Source organism: Rhinolophus ferrumequinum, chromosome 7 (assembly GCF_004115265.2).
Source record: "Rhinolophus ferrumequinum isolate MPI-CBG mRhiFer1 chromosome 7, mRhiFer1_v1.p, whole genome shotgun sequence".
Taxonomy (NCBI): Eukaryota; Metazoa; Chordata; class Mammalia; order Chiroptera; family Rhinolophidae; genus Rhinolophus; species Rhinolophus ferrumequinum.
Window position 1 is genome coordinate 6,292,722 of NC_046290.1, and position 27,701 is coordinate 6,320,422.

A 27,701-nucleotide genomic window follows, 5' to 3' on the forward strand; every position below is an offset into this window, starting at 1 on the left:
GTCTTCACGAGCAAACTCAGTTCAAGCTTTTTAATGCATCAGGTTTGCTTTGGCAAATTCATCAAATGCACTCTCACTTCAGTCTAAGTCTTTTCTTGACGCATACCATGTTACCAAGCCCCAAGTCCACCTGCCCACAGTTTGCAGAAGAGCTTGAGAAAGCCAAAAATAAGATGACAAAGGCACTCCTGTAAATTTCCACTTATATTCAGTTCTGCACATCAACCTGGAGCCTTAGTTTATGACTTACTTTTCCACTGTCCAATCCAGAGTCATAACATCAAAAAATTATAATAATCACTCCTGCCTATCTTTACTTAAGTCACTGATAAAAATGTTGAAGGTTATCTTTCTGGAGCAATGTCCTCTTTCAAATTTAAACTGACGTAAGATGGCAGCATTACCCAACTGGTTATTTTTCCCAATAGATGTCCTCGTATCCAATCCAAACGTTTCTAAGGTCTTATCTGAAACTCAACATACACACAAACACGACACTGTGGGGCTCATGAGCTCACACTGGATACACGTGTGCACCCAAGCTGGAAGAGTCAGAACACGCTCCACTGACTAACAAGTCCCCCAATCCCACCCCATCTGAATATGGGCTCCCGTGACTGCCCCTTCTTTGCCATTTATGCAGGAGAAGTCAACCATTCTCTCAAAAGTGAGAAAGCTATTTCCAACATAACTGCAATCAAAATGCTTTCCCACTTTTTTCACAGAGTATTGGTATAATGGTTAATTTTATGTCAACTTGCTGGGGCTATGGTGTCCAGATATGTGATCAAGTATTATTCCAGATGTTTCTGTAAAGGTGTTTTTGGATGAAACTTATATTTAAGTTGGTAAATATTGAATAAAGCAGATCGTCCTCCACAATGTAGGTCGGCCTCACCCAATCAGCTAAAGGCCTTAACAGAAAAAAACACTGCCCTCTCCAGAACAAGAGGGAATTCCACGAGCAGACGGCCGGCTGTCAGACTTGAGCTGCAGTCTCAGCTCTTCCACAGCAGAATGATGGTCTTCGGACTTGAACTGCCACATCCACTCTTTCCTGGGTCTCCAGCCTGATGGCCTTCAGACTTGAACTGCAGATTTTGGACACTTGTCAATACATATACACATATATACACATCCTCAAACACTCACACACACACACACATACACACACCCGTACATCCTGGGGAACCCTAATAAAATTGGAAAATATTTTAGTATGAAAAGTGCAAACATTTCTTAGTACCTCGCAGAAAAACAATCTTATGCACCCATACTTCTTCAGATTAATCATTAATGATATCCTTTTTATTCTTCTAGTGGCTCACATCCACTGTTCTTCTGACTTCTCCTTCCAGGATGTATTCACCTTCTTACCTGTCCTTAAAATCTTGGGAAAGTATATAAATATCTCACCTCTGCAATCCCAGCGTTCCTCTCTCCAAGAAGCTAGGTCCTGAATCATAGGTCAGACACTCTGTCACTCTCTTGTGCAGAAGTCATGAGGACATTAATAACTCCTAGTGGATTTATGAGTCAGGCTTATGAAACGACAAAATTACATCAAGGCACAAGAGAAAGGGAAGCTTGATTGAGAGTGACACGAAATGGGCTCCTCAGAGCAGGAGCATCTTGGGCTCCACACCTCCGGGGCAGGAGCCACCTCCATGCTGGATGCGGCACGCCCAGCGGCAGCCTGGCTGCACTCACGCACTGTGGTATCACAACGAGCATTTTTTTAATGACGAGTGATTTCTTAGGAGAGGTCTTGGTCTAATGAGATGCCACCCTAAAGGAACAAAACCACAAAAGACCATGGAAATACAGAATGATAGATAATGCTATGTAACGCTGCTGATTTGTCTTCGTATTTCAATTACTTGACACAGACAGAATGTGGGTAATTAAAAGCTAATGGTAAACCAAAAATCTAATTTTAGCAAATGGTTCAAAGTCTTCCCACAAGAGCCTTTATGAGAAGGGCTGACAAGTGTTGCATCTGCAGTAAAGAGAGCTACAGAAGCTGCCTGAGAAGACCCATGAGAACCCAGTCTCCCAGGAGAGTAGGAGGGAGGAGTGACTTGGTCCTCGGTGGTGCCAGCTACTCAGAGGTTTCCCAGCTACTGTCTCCATCTGTCCTCAAGAGGCTGATGTATAAATGAGAATGACAGTTTCTTAATTCACAACAAAAGAATTCTCTACTCACCATGATACTTACCTCTCTGCTCAGCACACTGTCTCCCCTTTGAAAACTCTAACATGGACTATTGTAAACAAAAGATAGTTTGATGAGCATGTGGTGAAGACAAGGGAAGATTGTGGAATAATTTGATGGATAGTGACATCAAGTTGTAGGGACACAGACAAACCTTTCAAAGAGACCAAAACATGCAGCTGCTTTTCAGGGCATCTTGTCCCACAAACAGTGATGTTCCCAAACCAGAACCATCCTGCTCTCCAACTGTCATTCTCTGGCCCCCTGTTGATAATCTCCATACCCTGCCAAAGGAAGCACACGTTTTGTTTGCGCTCTCTGCCATGCCAGCTTACAAGTACCTGAGAAGTCGCACTACCTGTAAAATGAACTCCAAATTCCCTAATATGGCTGCCAAGACACCTCACAAACTGACACTAGTTTCTCTTTCCAGCCTCAACTCCATTCTCTCTCTACCTTCCAGTGTAGTCATAGCAGACAATCTGTTCCTTCTCAGATACTGCCAGGCCTTTGCTCATACTGTCCGTGTTTAGAAAAGCTTTCCCTGCTCAGCTGCCTTAAGAGTTACTCATCTTCCTAATATCAAATCTTAAAAAAAAAGTTCTTCCCTTTCGCTTTCACTGAACCTTGGCCAGGCAGAATTCCACCACATGCTGTGTTCTCCTTGTAATTTAATAAATTCCACTATTACAGTGTTTGTACTGTGTCATTGTCATTTGTTTGTAAACGTGCCTTCCCCAGCATCCCGTGAGCCACTGCACAGATGGTGGTCCCTCATCTCTGACGTCCCTTGAGCCAGCTACCATCATCAACATGGTGACTCATGAGTGCTCCTGGAGGAAACTGAATTTTCCAGGGAGGAAGTATGTACAACCCACCTAAAATTAGGGGGAAAATATGGCTTTGCTAAAAAAAAAAATGTACCACATTAGCTACACATGGAATCAGCATGCTGCTCACCCTTTTCAGGATTTAGGACTTTTAAACACTGAAACGTCCCGAGGGTATCAGGAAGAACACCACCAGCCAAGGTTGGAACCTACACCCTGAGATTCCCAACATGCAGCCCTGCTGACTACAGTTTCAGATGATTTCTTCCTCATCTTAGCTTTGTGAACATAAAAATTGACCTTTCATCTACCTGACAAAATTTTTGTTGAGACCAACACAGCCTGTGAAATACAGCTCTTGGTGTCTATGTAGGAAGGTGCACTATTTGAAACTGGGCTCTAAGATTTCTGGAGCTACAGAATGATCTCAGGATGGGGAGGCTTGGGGATGGCTCGATTGTTTGGGGGAAGTGAGTACCTGTCCATTGTTCTAAAAGAAACTTAGGAGGTCACCCAATGCAAAGCCAGATTACCTATGATTGAGTTGGAACTGTGTCTTTGTTGACTTTTTATTGCAAGGGTAGGAGGGGGAAGAGAGGAAAGAAATGAGTCTTGGTTTGGTGTGAATTTTAGAAAGAGCTATTACTTAGTGAGGGTGTGTGTCAATCTTTCAGAGGCACTCACTGGATTCCCCAACGTGAGACCTGGAACTTCAGGAAAGTCATGAAGACATCAACCTTCCCCTAATGCTAGAGTGTGGGCTACAAAGGGAAATAGACTTGACCTGGCGAGACGAAAGCTGCACTGGGCTGCTGGCATGCACACTGGTGTTATGTGCGTGGACTAGTGCTGGCCATTGGAGAACATCCTGGTGGTGAACTAGCCTCTTCTGACATGATCATCCTGGGAGCCTCTGGAGTGAGAGGTGAGCAGTTTCCTCTAGAATGAGCGCATATTCCCAGGATCCATTCCCCTGAGAGATCCATTCCCAGGATCCATCCCCCTCGGAAGAGGTGGATGTGGGAATATGGAATGCAGACTTTGGAGACTGACGTCAGTTTGGGGCAAAGGGGAAGCTATCTTCCCTTTGGCCTTGTAGGGGTTGGACTTTGAGTGGTTTGGATATAATGAGTGGGGTGGTGACGCCCTCTGAAAGCCTAACGTACCTCCTAACGTCATAAACTGGCGTCGTACTTCCCTTTGATTACCCATAGACCTTCAGTAGACCTTACCTCTGCAGCCTGATTTCAACTGTGCTATGGACTCTACATGGAAGGGCGTGATTTCTGTTGGAGACAAAGAGGCAAAGGGGGTGAGTAACGCTCCCTCCATTGTGGAATAGCAGCCCTTCACTCTTCATCAAAAGAAGAGAGGCTGCGTCCACCAGAGGGGACTCCCCGAGGACCACTGGCAGCAGGGGCTGTGAGGTAGTGACAAGACGATGAGGATGGAGATGGACATCATGAGAGAATTGAGCACATTGAGCCCGAAGCCACAGAACCCCCAAAAGCCAACACCACTGGAGGGGAGCAGGCACCCACAGGGAGAAGATTAAACTCATGCCACTTTGCGGATGAAGAAAATGTGATTTGAATTTGCACCCACAGGCCAATAGGGGCTGGACACCCAGTTACCATTTTGAAGCAGTTCTTTTTTCATGAAGATGCTTCATTGTACTTTTCCACTCGCTGGGATGAGACAAGCTCCAGCCATCAGGTTGCAGAAGAGCATACTCGTGATTTCTTAGCTCCAAGTTCTCCTGGTTGTGAAACGCATTCTTACCCTCGAGAGGAGAATCTAGGGAGTGTGGTGCATACTGGAAAAATGCCAACTGTAGAAGTTGTAACTCTTCTGGGCTTTCCCAATCTTGCCCAGTTAGGAATTTAAAGTGAGAACTGGGTGTGTTCATAGTTTATATTGAAGAGTGTGGTAGGGCAAAATGTGCTATGTTAGAGAATCAGAACCTTTTGTTGGCAGTTTCATGTAAGCAATGAAAAGCTACTTCTTAAAAAAAAAATTAATGCCTAAATTTAATTGACAAAAATGAATGAACCTGTGTAAGAGCAGCATAAACATTTGGAATTATTGCTCAGAACACCTTGTACTTATCAATTTCTGCAGGAAGACCAGCTCTCTCAGAACAACTCATTAAAGTTGAGAACTGGACTTTTGGCCATAGCTGTTTCTGGAAGACCAATCCTAGATGTCACTGACTAACTGGGCTAATTGGAAGAGAAAAATGGCACCAAATGTTCCTTCAACATATACATTAATTTGCTTTTATTTTCAGCTAAGGCTTTTATATCTAATTGTATTGATTTGTAGTTCTGAACAAATGAAAAATCGTAAGGGAAAAACATTTATAAAGGGCAATTCTAAAAGAAAATAAAGACAAAGAAGAAGGAGAAGGTCAAAAGTGCTATAAAACCTAAAATATTATTCTTTTGACAACTTGTTTTAAGATACTACAACCACTTAAAACTCACTAAAAATATCATCTTGAACACTCTTAGGAGCTGAGAACTGTGTGTCCCAAATAATTGTCAACATGACAGAGAGCTTTTGCTTTGCTGTAAGGCAGTTCCCAACTGACAAATGGGTTGTGCTCCAAAAGTTCTTTTGAAGTTAATTGTTCAGAACTCAGGCCAGCTCACAAAAGAAAATTAACCCTAAATTCTCCTGTTTTAGTTCCCTTGGGCTACCATACAAAGCTCCACAAACTGTTGGCTTAAAGACCAAACTTTATTGTCTCCCAGTTCTGGAGACTGGGCATCCAAGATCAAGGTGTTAGCCAGTTAGTTCTACTGGGGCTGTGAGGGAACATCTGTTCCAGGCCTTTCCCTAGTTTCTGGCCATTTGCTGGCAATCTTCGGTGTTCAATCTCTACCTTCATCTTCACATGGGGTTCTCCCTGGGTGTGTGTGTATCTGTCTCCATATCCAAATTTCCCTTCTTATAGGACAACAGCCATAGTGGATGAGGGGCCCACCCTGCTCCAGCGTGACCTCCTCTTAACTATTTACATCTGCAAGGACCTTATCTCCAAATAAGGTCACAGTCTGAGGTAATGGTTGGTCAGCATATGGATTCAGAAGGGACACAGTTCAACCCCTAACACTCGCCAAGTGCCCTGTGAACAGTGTTGCCAACTGCACTGCTTTTCAGAGGAGCCATTCTAAGCAGGTGCTTCTCTGGGCTCCCAGTTCTTCCCCACCTGGAATGGGGGAGGGGGAGGCACAGGGCTGAAGCTTGGGCCACCAGCAAACTGTGAGCTCTCCAAGTCTGTCCAGCGAGGCAGGGTACTGGAACTCAGTACTGGAGAAGTGCTAGTCCCTTGGAAGCAGAGGGCATTGAACCTTCTGCCTGCACCAAAGCCATGTTGACACCATAGAGCCCACCTGGCAGCAGTCCGTGTCCTTCAGCTCTTCCCACATTGACAAGTCAGGAAGACATAGATCCATGGATTTCAACGTCCAACGAAGAACGAGAAGTACAGGATGGGGCAGGTCCTGTGTTAATCACAGGACTCCTTCTGGAAAAGTGAACATGTCTCTAAGGGATATTCAAGGGTAGCCCCAAATTCATCACCAAAAAAAAACGCAAACTTGAGTTTACACAACCATGGGCAAGTGGAAGCACCTGAACCTCGAAGTACAGGTCTTAGTGCCCTCTGGGCTAGTACCATCCCTTCTAGACCCTTTGCAGATACGGGAAAGGGAAGCAGAGTTTCTGGAAAACTCCATTACTGAAAACAAGTCACCTAAGCAGAGATATATTCTGTAATATTCTGCAGTTAGTCACTAGGACCTTAAAAACAAGGGGGTTAAATTACAGCCCAGATGGTGTGGACCACAGAGGAGGGTCCTCAGAACCCGGGAAGAGCCCCCTAGTCCACACTGGGCTGGAAGAGATGCTCATCCTGACCCACAGGAGACATGCGCTCACTGTGTAGAAAGGGACAAAACTGGACAACACATCCTGTCGCATCGTGTGTGTGTCTCAATAAATAAATACACATGCAATCCAATGTATCACATATATTAATAATATAGTATAGATTCTAGAGATGTGTTACTAGTGTTATATATTATTATAATTATATATAATGTACTATATAATGTGTAACATATTAATAGATTGCATATGTAACACATATTGCAGATATGCATGTATCGAATACATATTAATATATTTCATACATTACATATTATAATATGTTATCTGATAAATTATTTGCATATTTATATCTATGTCCATCTATCTGAATCTATCTCACTTTAGAATGCATACCTCGCTGTTCTCAACACATCCCTTCATCCATGTTCCCGAAGTTCTATATGGGAGACCCTACCCGACTATTACCTGAGTGTGCCTGACAGACACCGGGTCGTGAGATTTACTTCAGCCTGGGTGTGCAACAGGACTCACGACTCTGTACCTGGAAATGGGAAAGACACTCGTGGCTTCAGCGGCCATTTCTGAGTTTGAAGTACCTATGTCTCCTGCATTGGGTGTCCAAAGAAGTCAGTTGGTGGTCAGGTGAGTGCTGCCCACTCTGCCTACTTTCCAGATGGGTTTCTCCAACCTTTCAGTGTCCCTGACTTGTCTCTCTTGCTCCAGCTCAGACACGCCCTGGGGATTACGATGAGACAGTGAGTCCCCCTCACTGCTCTGGTAGGACTTCATCATCCTGCTCCATGCCCTCCAGGCAGCATGGCACACACAGGACAAACAGACGCCATAGTAGAGTTCACTGAAGCCAACACACTGCTCCCTGCTTTCCCCCTGGGGACAATCACCAGACTTGGTCAGCCCCGCTGCAGCTCTTGTGTCGAAACAGATCTCCAGTGAAAAGGGGGAAATGAGATCAAAGACCACTGTGCTGATACACACTACTTCACATCTAGGTCAACATTCTAAGTGAAGAATTAAAAATATAGAAACTGCACGATAATGATTTTTTCCTCTCCATCGCTACAACTCAGTTCTAATAGTTGTTTTCCTTGCACATAATTTTCCCAAGTAATTAAAAATGACGGCACAGTATGTAAATGGCCTAAAATTTCAGTGATAGAGAGGGTGTTTGTGTCTCTTGCTTAGTAAATGCTATCAGAGTTTCCTGGCACTGAAGAAACTCAATTTACTAATACCAGCAGAAAGCGCTTCTATGATAAACCTACTGTACCATTTTCCCTTGAAAACATTTGTAATCTACTCTATCAGGGATGGAGAATTTCTATTAAAAATATATCAACACCCTCATAAAGGCCATTTTCCCCTTGCAATTTATTCGGAGTAATAACATCTAAGCCACAAATTTGTTGACAATCAATTTTTGCTTCTCCTTGCAATTCGATTGAAGAGTATCTGTTTCTTAATAACAGAATGGCTCAAACACAAAATAACATTCCATTACCAGGAGGGATGATACTACAAACCTGGCGATGCTCCCTCTTCTGTGGTGACGTGTCCACATAGCAGCCATCAGCCCTAACCTGAGCTATGCAGGGATCACTGTCCTATAGCATTCAAATTTCCATATGGGTTTGACTCCAAGCATGAGTCAAAATCAATACTGAACCTCAACTACATCATGAAAAATATCTCCTGGGTATAAACATGTGAAAGAGTCCCTTAGATGCTGATGAGGGTACCCTCTTGATCACATTTTCATCCCAGAAAAAATGGAAAGGCATGAAACCAGTGAGTCTAGCAGCTCAAGTAAAGAAAGCCAATGATTTGGGACCTTAAGTTTGCCTCCTACTTCGTTCTGGAAGGTCGCTGGGGTGGACAGTTGTAAGCATAGTTTGTCCTCCCATTTTCTCTTCCCCCCAGTTTCTTTTAGTAACAGAACCGCTTATGGGGAAGTCTTTCCAATAGATGTAATTGAAGCTGACCTCCCCCACTGCCCTAGAGGATGGAACATGACTCCAGCTTGGTTCATGTGAGAAACACAAGCCACTGGCCACAGTGAATATTTCAGGGACAGACATCCACCTGAGCCAGGGAAGGCAGTACCCCACCTCCCTACAGGGACTTTGCTAGAATTATCTGAAAGGAGACACTCTCCGTGGATTATCACCAGGAAGATGGCAGACATCTCTGCCACCACGTGAAGAACCTGCCTGAGCAGGACTAACTCAGGGGGAAGCAGATTCAAGAGGTGGAGAGGCAGCACCCTGATGTCACTGCCTGTGCCCCTCAAGCCTAGACACTCCTGGATTTCCCTGATATAGGAAACATATGAGGTCTGACAATTAAGGTCACAAACTCATCCTAGAAAAAGTGCTACACACCTCATTGCTGAATATCACCTTTGAAGTACTCCCCTTGGGAAGCTATGCACCGACACCAGCGCTTTGTCCACACTTCAAAGCAATTTTGGAACTCTTTTTGTGGAACGGCCATCAGAGCTGTCATTTTATTACCCTTGATGTCCTGAATGTCATCAAAATGTCTTCCTTTCAATATTTCCTTTATCTTTGGGTAAAGAAAGAAGTCATTGGGGGCCAATCAGGTGAGTAAGGAGGGTGTTCCAATACAGTTATTTGTTTACTGGCTAAAAACTCCCTCACAGACAGTGCCCTGTGAGCTGGTGCATTGTCATGATGCGAAAGTCATGAAGTGTTGGTGAAAAGTTCAGGTCATTTTCATCTAACTTTTTCATGCAGCCATTTCAGCACTACCAAATAGTAAACTTGGTTAACTGTTTCTCCAGTTGGTACAAATTCATAATGAATAATCACTCTGATATCAAAAAGGGTTAGCAACATTGTTTTGATTCTCAATTTGGACTGACAGAACTCTTTTGGTCTTGGAGAATTAGCTGACTTCCATAGTGCATTTAAATGCTTTGTTTCAGGGTCATACTGGTACATCCATGTTTCATCACCAGTGGTAACACCGCCCAAAACATCGTCTTGCCTCTCCAGAAGGTCTTGGCAAACTTTGACTCCTTTGGTTTTGTTCAGCGGTGAGCTCCTTCAGGGCAATTTTTGCACACACCTTTCTTATGCCAAGATTTTCAGTTAAGATTTTCATAACAGTTTCTCTATCGATGTTTACTTGGTCTGCTTCGCTTCTCACAGTCAGCTGATGATTTTGACGCACAATTTGATGAGTTTTTCCAATGTTTTCGTCAGTTCTGCTCATTACTGGCCGCCCTGACCTCTCTTCATCAGTGATACATCTCTCCCCTCAGAAAAACGTTTAGTCCGTTTGTACACTGCCGTTTTCTTCATGGCAATATTCCCATAAACTTGGATTAACATGTCCTTGATTTCACTTCCTCTCTTGATAAGTTTAACAAGAAATTTAATGTTTGCTCGTTGCTCTAATTCAAGCTCAGGCATTCTCAAAATGGCGCACAAAAACATGCAACAATAATGAACGCCACTCAGCAAGATACTGCCACATGTCGACGTGAACACAGCTGTGAGACACTGATATACCAAGGTTGTGAAACCTTACCGAGATGTTTGTACAGTGCTGCCAATGTAAGTGCACAGTGTCAAGTTTGCAAGCTTAATTGTCAGACCTCATACGTCAAATTAATTTGAGCTGTGTTTGTGTCACATGTAGACAAAAATATCCTATACGGACATTGAGGAGAAAAGTATAACCCATATCTTGGTTAACAGAAAACTTACTTCTCACACCAAATGTGTGTGTTTTACACACCAAGCCATTCTGACACTAACTGCCGGCAGTCAACACAGACCCCACAGGTTAATGGGTCAGTCCCACAAGACTGCCCCCACCTCAGATGCCATTCGCAGGTCTGGGTTTCTGGTACTTCTGACCCACTGACTATAAATGAAGGAGACCCATGACCCCCTTCTCAGGTTCAATAATTTCCTAGACCAGATCACGGAACTCAGGAGATCACTGTACATACTATTATTGGGTTTATTATACAGGATACAGCTCAGGAACCGCCCAATGGAAGAAACGTGGAGGACAACATGTAAGGGGGAGGCTGGGAGACTTCCATGCCCTCCCTGACACCACCCTCCCAGCACCTTGATGTGTTCACCAGCCCGGAGGGTCCCGATCCCTGTTATCTAGGGATTTTGTGGGGATTCAGTTATGTAGGTGTGATTGATTAAATCATTAGCCACTGATAATAAGTTCAATCTTTAGCCCCTCCGCACTCCCTGGCAATGGGGGGTAGGGGGGAGGTCAAAAGTCCCACCCCTCTAATCACATGGTTGGTTCCCCTGGCAACAAGCCCCCCCCCCTCCTCCAGAGGTATCTCATTCACATAAACTCAAGTGTGGATTACAGGGCTTTATTATCATAACAAAGACGCTCCTCTCACCCCTCTGGGGAAATTCTAAGGGTTTTAGGAGCTCTGTGTCAGGAACCAGAGACAAAGATCAAATATGTATTTCTTATTATGTCACAATATCACATAGGCGAATCTGGTTTTGTTTTTAAAGATGATTGCCTTTTAGAGCTTAGGTTGTCAGCTAAACTTCAATACATGTAATAAGTAAAACAAAGACTTTATTTTTTTCATTTTTTGTTTTTTATCGTTGTTTTTGTCTTGCTTTACTGGTGTTCTAGGAATGTTAAGATAAACTAGGACAAGGAACGTTGGACATAAATTGTCTTAAAAGGCATTTTTTTAACCAAACGTTAAGGAGGCAAGAGTTCCCAGCAGCGGTGTTCGTTATGGGACCACATGCTCCATGTCTGGACATTTCTGTCTTTGGCCACACAATGGCCTTCTCTGCTATTATCAAGAAGGTACTGGCTCACATGCAAAAGAATGAAACTAGACTGTTATCTGTCACCACGTACCAAAATTAACTCAAAATGGATCAAAGACCTAAACATGAGACCCGACAGAATAAACTGCATTGAAGAAAACATAGGTAATAAACTTGTGGACCTTGGGTTTAAAGAGGATTTTATGAATTTGACTTCAAAGTCAAGGGAAGTAAAAGCTAAAATAAATGAATGAGACTGTCTCAAATTAAAAAGCTTCTACACAGCAAAAGAAACCATCAACAAAACAAAGAGTCAACCAACCGAATAGGAGAAGATATTTGCAAACAACATCTCTGATAAGGGGCTAATATCCAAAATATATAAGGAACTCATACAACTCAACAACAAAAAGACAAACAATCCAATTAAAAAATGGGCAGAGAACATGAACAGAAACTTCTCCCAAGAAGACAAACAAATGGCCAACAGATATATGAAAAGATGCTCAACTTCACTAGCAAATCAAAATCAAAATCACAATGAGATATCACCTCACAACTGTTAGAATCGTTATCATCAACAAGACAAATGATAACAGGTGTTGAAGAGATTATGGGGAAAAAGGAACCCTCATACACTGTTGGTGGGAATGCAGACTGGTGCAGCCGCTATGGAAGGCAGTGTGGAGGTTCCTCAAAACATTAAGAATAGAATTACCATATGACCCAGCAATCCCTCTCCTGGGTATGTACCCAAAAAATCTGAAAACATTTAACCGTAAAGATGTATGTACTCTGATACTCATTTCAGCATTATTAACAGTGGTCAAGACATGGAAACAAGCAAAGTGTCCTTCGATAGATGATGGATAAAGATGTAGTATATATACACAATGGAATACTACCGTGCCATAAGAAAAGATGAAATACTGACATTTGTGACAACATGGATGGATCTTGAGATTATTATGCTAAGGGAATTAAGGCAGACAGAAAACGTCGAGAACCATATGACTTCACTCATATGTGGGATATAAAACTGAACGCAACAAAGAAACAAAAACTCATAGACTTAGACAACAGTTTAGTGATTACCACAGGCTAAGAGGAGAGAGGGGATAGTAGAAGAGGTTATAAAAGGGGTCAAATGTATGGTGATGGAAGGAGAACTGACTCTGGATGTGAACACACAATGTGATATATAGATGATGTGTTACAGAATTGTACACTTGAAAACAATGTAACCTTACTAACCATTGTCACCCCAATAAAATTTAATTTAAAAAAAGTTAAAAAGTCAAAAAAGAAGAGAACGGCTCATCATCAGAATCTGACCTGCCCGGAGGAGGAAGATGGTCCAGCTGGCAGAGCAGCAATCCTGACACGTGAGCTATGGCTCATGGGTTATCTGGAGGCTGGTTTCGCACAACAATGCTCTTAATAAGATAATTGCTTCATTTTCCTCTCGGACATGAATAATTTATTTGTGTCAACTCTCCCTGAAATCAAATAAGGCAATACAACAACTCTTACCTTTTTGTTTTAAGAAAGTTAGTTTTTTTTGGTGGGAGGTACGGGGTTGTTTTGTTTTTTGGAGCTGCAAAAAATAAACGAAGAAGAATCAAGTGTAGTGGGATATGTCAATTCGACAAATGTAAATAGATTCAATGTCACTTTTACATGACCCTGTCGGACACCCCCACTCCCCCACCCCCACCGTGTCAGCACTCATTTAGCTCCCCCTGTAGCAGTCTTTAAAGAAGACCCCTCACCCACCATATTACCGGGAGATGGGCTCACTCAGCATAACCAAGTACAGATGCCAGTTCTCGTGAGATCACCAGTCAATAAATTGGTATTCTGGAGCCTAAAACTCACTCCATCTCACCTGTAGATTAAAAGCAGAGGGGGAAATTGACATAAGGGGCTGATGGCCTAAATGAGAATCAAGGCATAGCTCCTCCCTTGGGCCAGGGCTGCCCCAGAAAACAGGGTGAGAGGACACGAGATGAGCTGAGCCTGCAATGGAGCTTTCCCTCTCTGTTCTAGACCTCGAGACTTACCCAGAGGGCTGCTGGACCACAGACTCCCATCACTGCACAGGAAAGGGCAAGGGCATAGGAAACCCTGAGCAGTAGGTTTACTGACTGGAAACAAGAAGCAAGAGAGCTGGTTTCAGCCACTGCACCAGAGCCAGGGAACTTTCCTGATAGAAACAGAGCCCTGGAACTGTGGCCCCACTCAATGGCACAGGCATGGACAGTGGCTTTCTAGCCCTCCCTCATCATGCAGCCCATCAGCAGGGAGAAAGAACTCAGATTACTCCCTCAAACACCCACCCTTTGTGGGGAGGTCTTTATAGATCTCTCTAGAAACCCAAACAAGGGGAAAAGCAAATATAACCTGTACCCTGCAGAATTTTATATTATAAAGGACCATTAGTAAGAGCTACAGAAAGGTTCTACCATTGAGGTTGACCTTAACTTGATTTGCAGAATAGTAGGCCCTCCTTTTTGTGAGGTTTCCAGTAATGTGACAGGTGGCATCTCTGATGGTGTGAACATCCCCCAAACCCTTTTGTCTGCATCCCTGGGCCATTCCCAATCTGAGAGGGAGCTGCAAGGAGGCATCATGGGATGTAGCTCTACCTAATTGTCAAGAGATGATTCTTTTTCTGTCATTCATTTGGAGATAAAAACCGTCTCCAGATGCATGAATTGGGGGTACTTCTCAAGAACTATATTTCTTTAGCCTTTGCACTTAATTTCAGCTATGGTAAGTACAAAGAAGATGGATTTTTACTGTAAGCACTCCTAGGGCAGGGTCTCTACTTAGCTTTGTAGAACACATAACAGTATTTGCATGCTACATTTAATAAAATGCTATTGCAAGGTCAAGAAATGTTGATAGAGTCTCTACGATTAAACAACCTCATGAGTGACTTACCTGATATAATTTATTGTTTTTCAAGTTATCAGATGTATTTTCTTTCTGGGTGCCTTCAGACCACATGATTAAGACTCAGTCTTCTTCCTTTAAATAATTAAGTTTTCTTTCTGGGTCTCATGGACTTCGTATAGAGTATCTAAAATACACGGCAAATACCATGTTTCCCCGAAAATAAGACCTAGCTGGACAATCAGCTCTAATGCGTCTTTTGGAGCAAAAATTAATATAAGACCCAGTCTTATTTTACTATAAGACTGGGTCTTTATAATAATATAATATAATATAAGACTGGGTCTTATATTAATTTTTGCTCCAAAAGACGCATTAGAGCTGATTGTCCAGCTAGATCTTATTTTCAGGGAAAGACAGTAGGAGTTGACTTTCTCTGGGAAATTTTAAAAGAAGTCTTCATGAATGGCAATCAGCTGGAACTAATACTTGATTGATCAATTAAGGTGATAACCAGGAATAAAGCAAGAAGCCCATGCCAAGAGGACACCTAAAACTATTGACAAAACAGATAGACAATTTTCAATGTGGGCATGTGAATAAATGTTTGACTAATGCACGTAACAGTTGTAATTCTGTTTTGAACTGCCATAAGGTGTCATAAGACCATCTGAGGAAACTGGAGGAGAAAGCCTAAATCTCCCCCTCCCCCAAAAAAATCATTCTTATGGCATTTTTACTGGAATTATTTCTAGAATAATACAGTTTCACAGATATAATTCAAACTAGGTTTTAGTCTATTGGTTTAACTGCAGCATATCTAAAATTTAGAAGTTTTTATAGCCCTCAATCCCACATAATGGTGGTTAACAACTTTAGAGAAAATTCAATTATAATAGAGGAGAGTTTTGTTCTTTTTTTGCCTTAAAGATGGACTTCATTTGGTGACCTGCTAAATAAATAGCGTTTTCCAAATTTCTAAGCCAATGAATATAAAAATGGAGTGGATTCTAATCCATAAACACTATAGGGGGACATATAGATTATGACATATGGCATAGGAATATAAAAAACTCAATTCTCTAAGAGAACAATTCTTGCTCAGGTGAAATATATCCTGATTCTGGCATAGCTTTAAATATATCCCATGACAAAGTAACTGCACAAATTTCTACCAATACATGTGGCATCAGGAAGAATCCAGAAAGGCCCTCATCACAGTGAGGGCTAGAGGTCTCACCTTTTATCTTAAAGACACTAGAAAAGGGAAGACGCACTAGTCCTCCAGGATGTGGGCATGTTGGCTACCAAGGACAGCTCCCGGCCAGGCAGCTGTTTTAAGGGGCACTTGCTGCCCTGTAGAAAAGCAACTGGCTACAGCAAAGGTCCAATGCATTCTTGTCTGCCTCTCCACACCCACCAACGTAATTAGGGCCATTCTTCCAAGCTATAACTCTCTCTGAGAGAGGCAGGGTAAGAAGTGGTGTAGGTGGTGGGGTTAAGGGTGAAGTTCTGAGGAAAGAATTACAGAATTACTTAGAGGTCAAAGTTAGAGAGTATTTAATCCAAAGAAATTAGGTGGCTTGCCCAAGATCAGAGAGCTAATTCTTGGCAACATAGCTAGAACCCAGCCTCCCAATTTTCGGTCTGTGGCCACTTCTCCTACCCCAGGGCCCTTCTCTCCTGGGATGGATGGCCCCTTAGTGTGACCTTCTCTCTTCCAGGTTGTAGACATCTTTGACTGGCTGAAGTGGCAGGGGTCACAAGAGGACCTGACATCACATCTGAAGGGGGACCGTGGGCTCTTTGGCTGGATATGCACTCAGCTGTGGAGTAGATCTTTATTTGCAGGATTCCGCTGGGAAGCAAGTTCAAATGTGTTACATTTATTAATGTCTATCTTGGAGCCTCTGCACACAGTGCTTTATCAATATACATGCATTATGCATCACACCTGTTTTGTCTGCTGGTGTGCAGAGAAGAAACAAGGGCTGCTCCAGCTCCGCAGGTAATTCAGTCACTGAGCTCCCCAGGCAATGACCCCCAGGCTTCAACTGCAGTCTTGTCATTCCTATGGTGAGACAGTACTAAATGGATTATCTCAAAACCAAATATTTAAGAAAGGATATAGCAAATATGAATTGTACGATGGATTTGTTTAAACCATGAACAAAGTCAGCTTTCCTTCTCGGAGTTAGGATTTGGGGCGGGGGCAATGCATATTAGCATCATGCCAAGAGCCCTGATTTAGTTCAAAACCATGAAGATTCCATTATTCTATTCTGGCGTACTTTAGACACTTTCTGGGAATCCTTTGTGTGTTATTCTGTTGAATGATGCCTTATCTCGTGGGTGGGTGTGTGTGTGTGTGTGAATTTAATCTTATAGTCTTCTCATGCCCACTAATTATTTTGATTAGTTTAGTTTCATAGGTGTCCAAAGAGATTTGCAAAGTAAGACAAATCCATTTTTATTTTTAAGGATGCTTTGTATTTTCAGAATTTAATAATGCATTTTTAAATGAACTTTTATAACTTATACTAGAAATTGTATTAACAGTATAAAGGGGAGAGTAATTATAACAGAAATGTGTTTGCATTCCATCAACTCCGATATGTGAAATGAACGGTGTCCTGCTGAAAATCTCTAGCCAAATGCTGTGGGGTAGAGCCGTAGGGAAGAGCTAACTGCGGTCCTACGACACTTCCACTGGCGTTCTCAAAATCCCCAAATGGGGCTAGTTTCCTTTCGAATTCTGAGAGCTGTCCAGTGAATCAGGCCTGGTTATGGCAGCCTCTAGCAGCAGATCCAGTGGATGTTCCAGTTGCTGTCACTCATAGCTACAGACTCAGGGCCTTCTCCACTTCCAGACAACATTCTTCCTCCATACTGACCCATCCTGGTCAGAAAATTTTGCCCAGGATGGGTCAGTATCTCAGATGCATGGATCTGATAAGGATTAATAGGCTTTTAGGTTCCTTGATTCTGCATGTCCGACACTCTCCCTTTTTATTCCCCTGATTAGCATTGATTCCTACTTACTGGGATCAGGCAACTGAGGAGGTCAGTATATGAAATTGCTGGTGCTGCAAAGTGTATGGGGATCTGGCAATGGTGAGAACCCACTGACCAGCCCCTCAGGCTCACCATCCTAGGAGGATAGAATCTCCTGAAGACAATACAGTGTTTTCTTTTTGGCTCCTAATCACAAAAGGCTAAGACTTTCCCAGTTGGACACAGTGCACGATGACTCAAGTGACATATTTTTATTATCAGCTCAGTACTATACCTTCTCCAATTGATTAAGAATAATACACACCATCATGAAAATAGCACTGATGTCTGCTAAATATTTGTTTAGAACATTCCCAAGATACTCTGGATAGAATCTGCACCCTTTATGATGAAGGCCTACATGCGTCTTTAGGAGTCTTTTATAGTAAAAACGCTTTCTCATTCTTCAGTGGTTGCCAGCTCCCTCACTCTTTCCCTCATCTTCCCCGTCAGAGATTTTAGGAGAAGACGACCACTTCTACATCTTCGACGAAAACATCTCTGGGAATGACTTGACTGAGACAGACTGTAGTTTCACACCAGTGCTAAGAAGTTGTTAAGCAAATACCACAGAGCAAATAGAGAGGGAAAAGCAATCCCCTCCAACAAGGAAAAACAAAACTTAGCTCCTTGGATATGAGAACTAAAGGAAAGAAGGGGAGCTATACGCTCTGTGCTTGTTTTCTAAATAGGGTTTGAGTTTCATTTGCCTTTTTTTGGTTGGGTTTGGTTTTGGTTTTGCTTCAGATAAGGAAGAAATGGGAAGTCTGGTTAAGATAAAGGCACGGAACACACCAAGTCCTCGTCTTCCTCTGCTAACTCTCCAGGAGAGGTGGAGGCTGAAGGCAGCCTCTCAGAGGTGGGAAAGAAGCCATGATGGCCTGATCCTCACACAAAGCCAAAGCAAAGAATCCTCCAGGTTTTATGGTGAGAAAAAAGGAATCAGTTTTCTCTCTGAACAATAGTACACAAGGAAGGAGCTCTCACACGTCACCAAGCTCCTACATGTGAAGACCCAAAGAAGTAAGAGACCTGGCGCCTCACCGTAGAAATCTATCATCTACTCTGGTGCACATGTTACGTTATTCCCACGCAGGGAAGACAGGCAATGATAAAGGTAGAATGTGCCAAATTTGCCATGAGTGGTTCTTAAAGCACGTAGCATAGGTTGATGGACTCCCTCACGTCCTCGGCTACAATTTAGGTTTCTTAAATTTTTATCCCCACCCTTGACCTTTCCATTGAACTACTGATTTTTCATTTAATTGACTATTTGACATCTTCACTTGCATATGAATAGGAATATCAAACTTTTTCCCCTAAACTGGCTCCTCCCCCAGTCTTCCCATTTTAGCAATGATTCTTCCTCTTACTTTGTATCTCAAGTCAAAGGCCTGGGAATCACCTTTGATGTCTTCATTTCCCTTACAACCCATATCCAGTCCATCAAGCCCTACTGACTCTACCTCGAAAACTTAATCTGAATCCATCCACCTGTCGCCATGGCCACACCATGCCCTACTGCCATGGCCGCCTTCACTGACTCTTATCCCTCTGTGGTCTGTTCTCCATCATGTGGCCAGAGATCATTCTCCTGAGCAGAATAAGGAAACAGTTCTCCAGAGTACTGGCTCCAGCCCTCCATATTGAGCTTCACTGAGATGGACTCATCGTGTGTTGTTCTTCAAGGATGAACTCATTTTGGGGGAACTTAATCTCGTTTATAATTCCAAATGCATTGTTTGTAAGGAACATAATCAAGTGGCATAATGTCAAGCTGCTACCCAATTGAGGTCTCTTCTCTCATTTCACTTTCCACACAAAATCAGCGATTACAATCAGAGTAACAATTACCTTTGTTTAGCAAGATCTGCTTTCTATTAACCTATGTGTGTTCTTCATTGAAAATGCCTCTACTAAGAGCACCCTTAATGACTCCTTCTGCTTTGGTACCTGGAAAATAGACAGGCAACAAGTGAATGGCCTGATGGCCCCTTATCTCCTTCATTCTCAAGACTTTAAATATCAAGAAAATCAAGTCTGCACATGGGATCCTGGGAACTGAGGCTTGCTCAAGACAGCTTTTAAGGATACAGGGTTGTTCATAGAAAAAGAGAGAGGAGTCTGGCCCCAAACGATGGAAAAGCTTGTATGAGAAGGACCGAGACTTTTTTCCTGGCTAGTTCTTACAGCTAGTATGTCAGCTTCATAAGGTGTTATAATGACATTCTCCTGCTCTGTTGCCCTTCTCACATCCTTAGAACAAACCTGGGTTAATACTAAATATCCTTGAGCACCAGCCAGCTCTCACAGCCAACCTCAGCTACCCAATCACCATGCAGGAGCCTGTTAAAGCTGCTTGTTCTGTTTCGAAGTTGCAGAGACTGATATACTAGCTGGCCTGATGAACGATTCCTCAAGAAACCCAATTTTGAAAGTCCATTTCTTATCCTACATGAGCTTACCTGCTGAGCACACCTACATAGTCAACCCATCGCTCCAGCAGGTGACCTGAGCTCTAACAGGTTGTCCTGATGCTCACGCTTCATAGCCTCCTGTACAAGGCCATCACCGTGTCACAGTCTTGTCTTGGAGAATGCTTGCAAAAATCCTTATCAATAGACCAGCCGAAGGCAGAAGTGTGTAGGGCAGGGAGACTTTGGGCTGCGAGTGGTTTTTCTGTTTGTTTTTGTGTCCCATACACACACACACAAGTGTATTTTAATAGTATGGTTCTCAAGTTTGAGATTCCTATCCTTTCATATTATAAGCAACTAGCTGGGGGAAATTACCTTAAAGATTAACCATTAACTGTCCCTTATCCTAAGTTGATCTAACACTGTTTATCCAAAGTTAGAGACCAAGTTGGTGTCTAAGCTTGAAGAGAAAATTCCTTTTGAACATTCTGAATTCTTAACTTGAGCCTCCCAAGTCAGCTGCTAAGTTTCAGAACTTGGGAACTTCGAGAAGGTTCCATATCTCCAAAGCCCTTCTGGCAAGTAGCTCCCCGCTTCTGGCCACTTGATGCTTTTCTGTGCCGCAGTCACAAGTCACTGTCATGGAAGACAAAACTACCAATTAAAAGGATATCTTTTACTTGTCCCTTAGGAAAGTTCCAGAATTTCATCAGACCCCCGAATTCCCCCAAATATATATATATATATATATACACACACACACACACACACACACACACACACACACACACATATATACACATATATACCATGTAAATGAATCACTTCACAAAAACACAATACATATTGAATATTTTTTTCTCTGATAAATTTCCCCATCATCTTACATTTTTCAAAGATAAGCAAAAAGCCTTCATTAGATTTCTTCTCTTGTTCTATTTAACTTGACCTCACATTAAAATGCCATGGTTTTCTTAGAAAGCATTACAGCCTGAAACTTTTATGGCCAGTTTCCAGCTACAAACTCAAGTTAATCTATGAATGAAATTTTTAAAATATTGAAATAGAACTTAGAAACTGAGATTCTAGTGTTTTTATAATAAGGACTTATTAGTAAAGAAATGAAAAGGATGAGGAAATAAAGATTTGAATGTGAAACTGAGTATGCTCTTTCATGTAAATCATACCTCTGAAATGTGTTACGTAGGCAGCTGAACATGCTGGTGTCTCTTGAAATTTGCTGAGAATATATCTGAAATCACATTTCCATGGAAATAATTGCCTATCTTGTAGAGCAATGGTTCCTAGCTTTTTCAAAGATCCTTTTTTTTTTTTTTAATTTATTGGGGTGACAATTGTTAGTAAAATTACATAGATTTCAGGTGTGCAATTCTGTATCACATCATCCATAAATCACACTGTGTGTTCACCACCCAGAGTCAGCTCCCCTTCCATCACCATACATTTGATCCCCCTCACCCTCATTTGAATACCAAGAAATTTAGTGCCAACACCCACATGATAGGAAAATGCAAAATACCGTGTTTCCCAGAAAATAAGACCTAACCATACAATCAGCTCTAATGCACCTTTAGGAGCAAAAATTAGTATAAGACCCGGTCTTATTTTACTATAATATAAGATCATGCCTTGATAATATATGATATGATATGATATGATATGATATGATATGATATGATATGATATATGATATAACATAACATATTATAATATGATATAATAATATACCAGGTCTTATATTAATTTTTGCTCCAAAAGACACATTAGAGCTGATTGTCCGGCTAAGTCTTATTTTCGGAGAAACATGGTATATGCAGAGAAAGACCTGCAGGTCTTTTTATTAATTCCACAGTCTCTAAGGAGTCTGGGACCCACTGATCCTGTGTCATGAAGCTATACAATGATCCAGAAATGACTGTCCCTAAGCAAACATCCTAGAACACGCTTGCTGCTCGCATTAAGTCTTCAGAGGTCACTATGTGTACAGCAGGTTTGCCTATATCAGAAAACAAAAGTTTCCCACTTATTCTTTTAATCTGAGTATGTAGTCTACTATTGATGTTTTATACTCCCTAAATTTACCTGTCTAGTACTCTCTAATTAAATCTAAAAACTGTTCACCTCTTCTCAAGCATAAGGAGAAATTGTGAGAACCCAGAGAATTCATGAAGGACTTTTCTAGATGCAAATAATAGACGTGATAACTTATCATTCCCACCATCAGATGATTATCCACATAAATCTTAACTGTGCCGCTGAGAGCTGCATGAAATCATCACATTGGTCCATAGCATTGTGGGTGATAAGCCAGGATTCACATATTTAACCCGCTGCACTTTCACGGGAAATCCACATCCCTGTGTATCTGCAAGAATCTGTGAAAGAAATCCAGGCTGAAAGAAACCATGCTAACTCTCACCTCGCCTGTGGGCATAAGGACACACTGCTTCCCCAGCCTATCACAAAAGTCGCCGCTACAACAAACATTTTGCCCTTTTGAGAGGACTTTTCTGATTTCCACACTCTCTAGGAGACCTTTCACTGACACATAAGAAACATTGTGGGCGCTTGTTTTGAAAGTCTTCTTTCCCAGCCTCTGGCCTGCCTCACAACCTGTATAATTATGCATGTGTCTTTGAGTCACAGAATCATAGACATTATTTGGGTGGTATGAATTCAGGGGATCCATAAACTTGGATGGGGGAGAAAATTACATCTTTATTTTCACTAACCTCTAATGGAAATTTAATATTTCCCTCAAATGTGAGTGCAGGCAGCAAACCACAGTAGTCTCAGAGACTTTATGGCCAAGAGAAATCACAGATATTTTCATATCACATTAAGGTTGTGCTGATAACTCAAAATATTTACTCTCATCACTATTTCAAAATTCAGGTAGCTGTTATACCTGCCATGAGAGCTTGAGCTTGCTTTTAATATGTTAATAAAGAAGCCTGCATATCACCAAATCACCAATTTGATATATATATATACATATATATATATATATTTGGTAATTATATTTTAACAAAATTAGCTTCCTTTGTAATCCTATGTATTTTACATTATGCATTAAAAATGTTATGTGGAGAAATGGTCCGCAGCTCTCTTCAATATGCTTCACAGAGACAAATAACAACTAACATTTATATGGTGCTCCTTACAGAAATACCAGGTGCTGTATTAAGTTCTTTACACAAGTGAATTACTTTAATTATCACACTGACCCTATTAAATCAGTTCTGATTACCCATTTTACAGATGGGGAAACTGAAGCCAGGGACTTACTAGGTAACACAACCAGTAAATGACTGGAGCCAAGAGTCAAATCAGGCAGTCAGACTCCTCTCAGCCCCTTGTCCATCCTGCCTCTCAGCCCGCCGCCACTAGGCAGCATGGAAGCTGATGAAAAAACTCCCCCATAAACCTGACCAGAGGTAATCTCGCGAAGCCTGTTTCCTCATCCTGTAAAACAGGAATAGAAAAGACCTGCCTTGCAGGGTTGGTCTGAAAATTAAAAACAATATTTATCCAGTGCTAAGTGGAACCAGTGTATAAGTTCCTACAAGTGGTAGTTAGTCTCTGTTTTCCTATTATTTTCATCAAGGTAGACACAAAAGATTGTGGACGAAGATGAAGCAGATGGTAAAAACCAAATGTTTAGGAGTCAGGAAATGAGCAAAAACTTATGGTCCAAGTGGACTAGAGGTCAAGCAATCCACCCAATATTTTCAGGGACCCACAGGACACCTCCAACCCCATAAGGTTTAAAACTACCTACTGCCTCTTTTTCCCTCACAATTTGTCCCTGCTTATATATCCCCTTACTTGGCAAAATTTCTACATTCAACTTCTTGCACGTTCTTTCTTGCCCCACTAATCTCATCCCACCCACAAACCCTGTCATACTGCCCCAGAAATACCTTCTACAATTCTAAATATGATTCAACCACTGAATTTAATTCCTTCTCAAAATTAGCACCAGACGATCAAAGAAAATCTGTATGAATGCTGGAAATTTGGAAACGTTGAAAATGCCGTTCAAAGGATATTCAATGATTTTTCACACAGTATAGTGAAATGAGACCAGCCAAAAAATAGGATACTCTGGCCCACAGCAGCCAAATGCAATGGGAAATCCACATGGGAACAGGGGCAGGGAGCCCCAGCTAAGCCCCACCAGCAATTCCTGGCTTAGAGAGCACGAGAGATATATGTTTGTTTTTCCTAATTCACTTCCTTATTTGGGGGAACTATACTCTTCCACTGGGTCCCCAAATATAGGACCTATCACACCCTAACCTCAGAGTTAAGTGTATGACCAAGCGAAGCCAAACAGACTTTCCCTCCTGAGAATCCAACCTTGATGAAGACATGCAAGAAAAGAGTTGGAGATGAATTATGAGATTGACAGCCACACCCCAGAGAGTTAGTCCAGAAGCTTTTTCTCCAGAACTGAACCATATCCTGTTCTTCTGAAGCCCAGTGGCTCTATCTTCCTTTGATTCTATAAAATATTCCAGTATCCTGGGTGTTTATTTTATCACTATGTTTCATAACATACATGTTCATTACATACGTCCTTCTACATGGACCAGTATTTCATAATCAAGGTTAAAGAATAAAAAACAGAATTCCTAAAAGAGGTTTGCTTCAAGACAGTGGGGTGGGACTCATTGAAGTTTCAAATGAGAGGACAGAATTATGCCCTAATTCTGCAGAGGAAAATGGAAACCATTAAAATGACTTAAGAGAACTAAAGAAACATAAAACTTAACGAAGTAGGGAAGAAAGCAAGTGCAGTGTCAGTGAGGTTGAAGGCTTTGCTCAACTCACAGTTCATTTAATAATTGGTGAGAATTAATTTGAACTCTTAGGACATGGGCTGCAAGACCATCACATTTGAAAGGTGTGATCTATAGGAGACCCTGTAGTCCCCCAAAAGTTGACTGTAAAAAGGCTCTTCATGACCGTCTGCAGCACAAGAAGACCTGGGCATCCACAGCATGGATTCCAGAAAAAATTTTCTTAAAGTGAAGCAATATCTTTCTGCTTAGGATGGGAACCCCCATATACCTGGAATGATGTATTACTCAGCTCAGGCTGCCATAATACAACACCATAGACTGGATGGCTTAAACAACAGAAATTTATTTCTCACGGTTCTAGGGGACGGAAGTCCAAGACCAAGGTGCCAACATGGTCGGGTTCTGGTGAAGACCCTGTTCCTGGTTGCCTTCTCACTGTGTCCTCATGTGGTAAAGAGAGAGGAAGGAGGCTCTCTGCTGTCTCTTCTTACAAGGCCACTAATCCTGTTATGGGGTCCCCGCCCTCATGACCTCGTCTAAACCTAGTCGTCTCCCAAAGGCTCCACTTCCTAATGCTATCACATTGAGGGGTGGGGCTTCAACCTATGAACTTGGGGTTGGGGGAATACAATCCATTAGCAAACAGTGAAAGTACTTTTTCAGTGGGTATCATTTAACCTCTGGAAGGTGCTAAAACGTGTACAATGTATCTTAAGATACTTTCGTATAAACAGTACAACACTATATGTTGGTTTAAGTTACACCTTCGGTACAGCCAGTGGTCTCACGGGGACCCCAGCCTGTGGTCAGCATTCTCACCAGCAAATGCACCACCAAGGTGGCTCCAGCAAGAGCTTTAGCCCACCCAAATCTCCATCAACACCCAGGAGTTTCTAATTAACAGAGAGAGGGTCAGAACGAGCTTTTGTTAGTGGAATTAGTGGTAGTGTTAGTGGAATATGTGGTTGAATAAAATATGTTGCTAACAGCCCCCACACTTCCGAAATAGAAGAGGAACCCAATAAATAATGCCATCAACATGTGATGTCTTAAGACTCCCACATTCAGCCACTGAGTTGGGAGAAGCCTGGCCTGTGGATCATATCATATCGTCCTCTGTGAACCTTCTGTGCAATGTGGTCAGATCACTCACAGGACAGAGAACTGGGCCATCACTGGGCCCACCGACTGGATAATAGGAACTTGTTCAGTAAATATCCATGTGGAGGGCAGTTTTCCTGCTCCCCTATTACATGCTTGAGCCACCACCATCCACCTGAAAGAACCTAAGAGTTTCTGACAACTGAATAGGCCAGTTCTCAAAAGGAGGTTAGAATATTCATGCCTGTATGTGACACTGAGAACAACCTGTGTGTGTTCAGTATTTAAAGTGTTTTTGAATAAGCTGGTCTATCAGAATGAGCAGATTAGCTTTGTGATTTCATTAAAATGTGTGATTTATTTTAGACTTGAAATTTTAGAGTTAACAGGTTTAAGAGAATTTGGCTAGATTTGTAAACAGCATTGGGATACTTAAGAGAACTTGCGAGTTACTATATCTGTAACTGTAATTTATTACATTAACTACAGAGGAGAAATCAAATATTTTACATTTATAAATGCAGTAAAAGTGTTCAAAGGAATTTAATTAACTAAGTTGTAAATGGGGCTGATTACTTAATCAGCCCCATTTAAGGTTGTTTTTTCTGTTCAACTGGAACACTGATAAAAGCATCCTTGAATAGGATTGTGAAAATTCACTGGATTTACAAAAAGAACAACAAGATTTATAAGTGGGACTTACAGGCTTAAGGAAAACAAGACTTAACAAGACTTCTACATTTTTTGTTTGAACAAATTGAATATTAATCTAAAACCCCAAATAGATGTAAGTCATCTCTTTTAGGGGGGAAACTGCCACCTTAAAGACCAAAAAAATCTCACATGAACAAATCAGAACTTATGGCTCATTAACTGAGATATTGGCACTCTTTTCCCCACAGAAGAAATGAGATTTCTAAGAATGTTATTGACCAACTTTTTGACTATGCACCCCAAATAGTAAAGCACCCTTGAGAGTGTATCTTTAATACATGCATATCTACTGACACACCATGGTGGGTGCTCCAAGACACTGCCTGGAGCCCCCTGCAATGAAGGACGGTCACCTGGCAGCTCCGAGTGCTGCCAGCTAACCGTGCTTGGTGATCAGTCCCTTCAGGGAGGCCTCAGGGGCACTGAGCCACCTGGCTGACTTCACAGCCCTTCTCAGAATAGCCCCCATCCAGAGACGCTTCCATGAAGATGTGTAAAGCCCTGGCCAGCTGGGCCCAGCTCTGGACAACTCTGAGGGGTCATCCCAGCCCCCAGCTCCACTGGGGTCAGCTGAGGCTCTCACTGGGTCTGCAGCACAGTGTGGCCTCACCCTCTGCTGCAACCTGCTTCCTCCCACAGAGGTCCACGCTCAGGATGCTGCCAAATAAACATCCTGCGAGTTCAACTCCTTCACAGAATCTGCTTCTGAGAAACCCAACCAGTAACACAAACTGCGTGCACAAACCTCTCAGCCACCTTCTTAAACATTAGCCAAGTAAATATCCTTTTTTAATACCTTCAGACTGGGAAACTAAGGTGAGGAGACCAGAACCCTGGTGAGCCACAAAGTACAGATAACTGAGCGATTACCTGCTGTGTGGTCTAAAACTCACAGGAAGAGACTTCATCAGAGGCCAGAGAATATACTA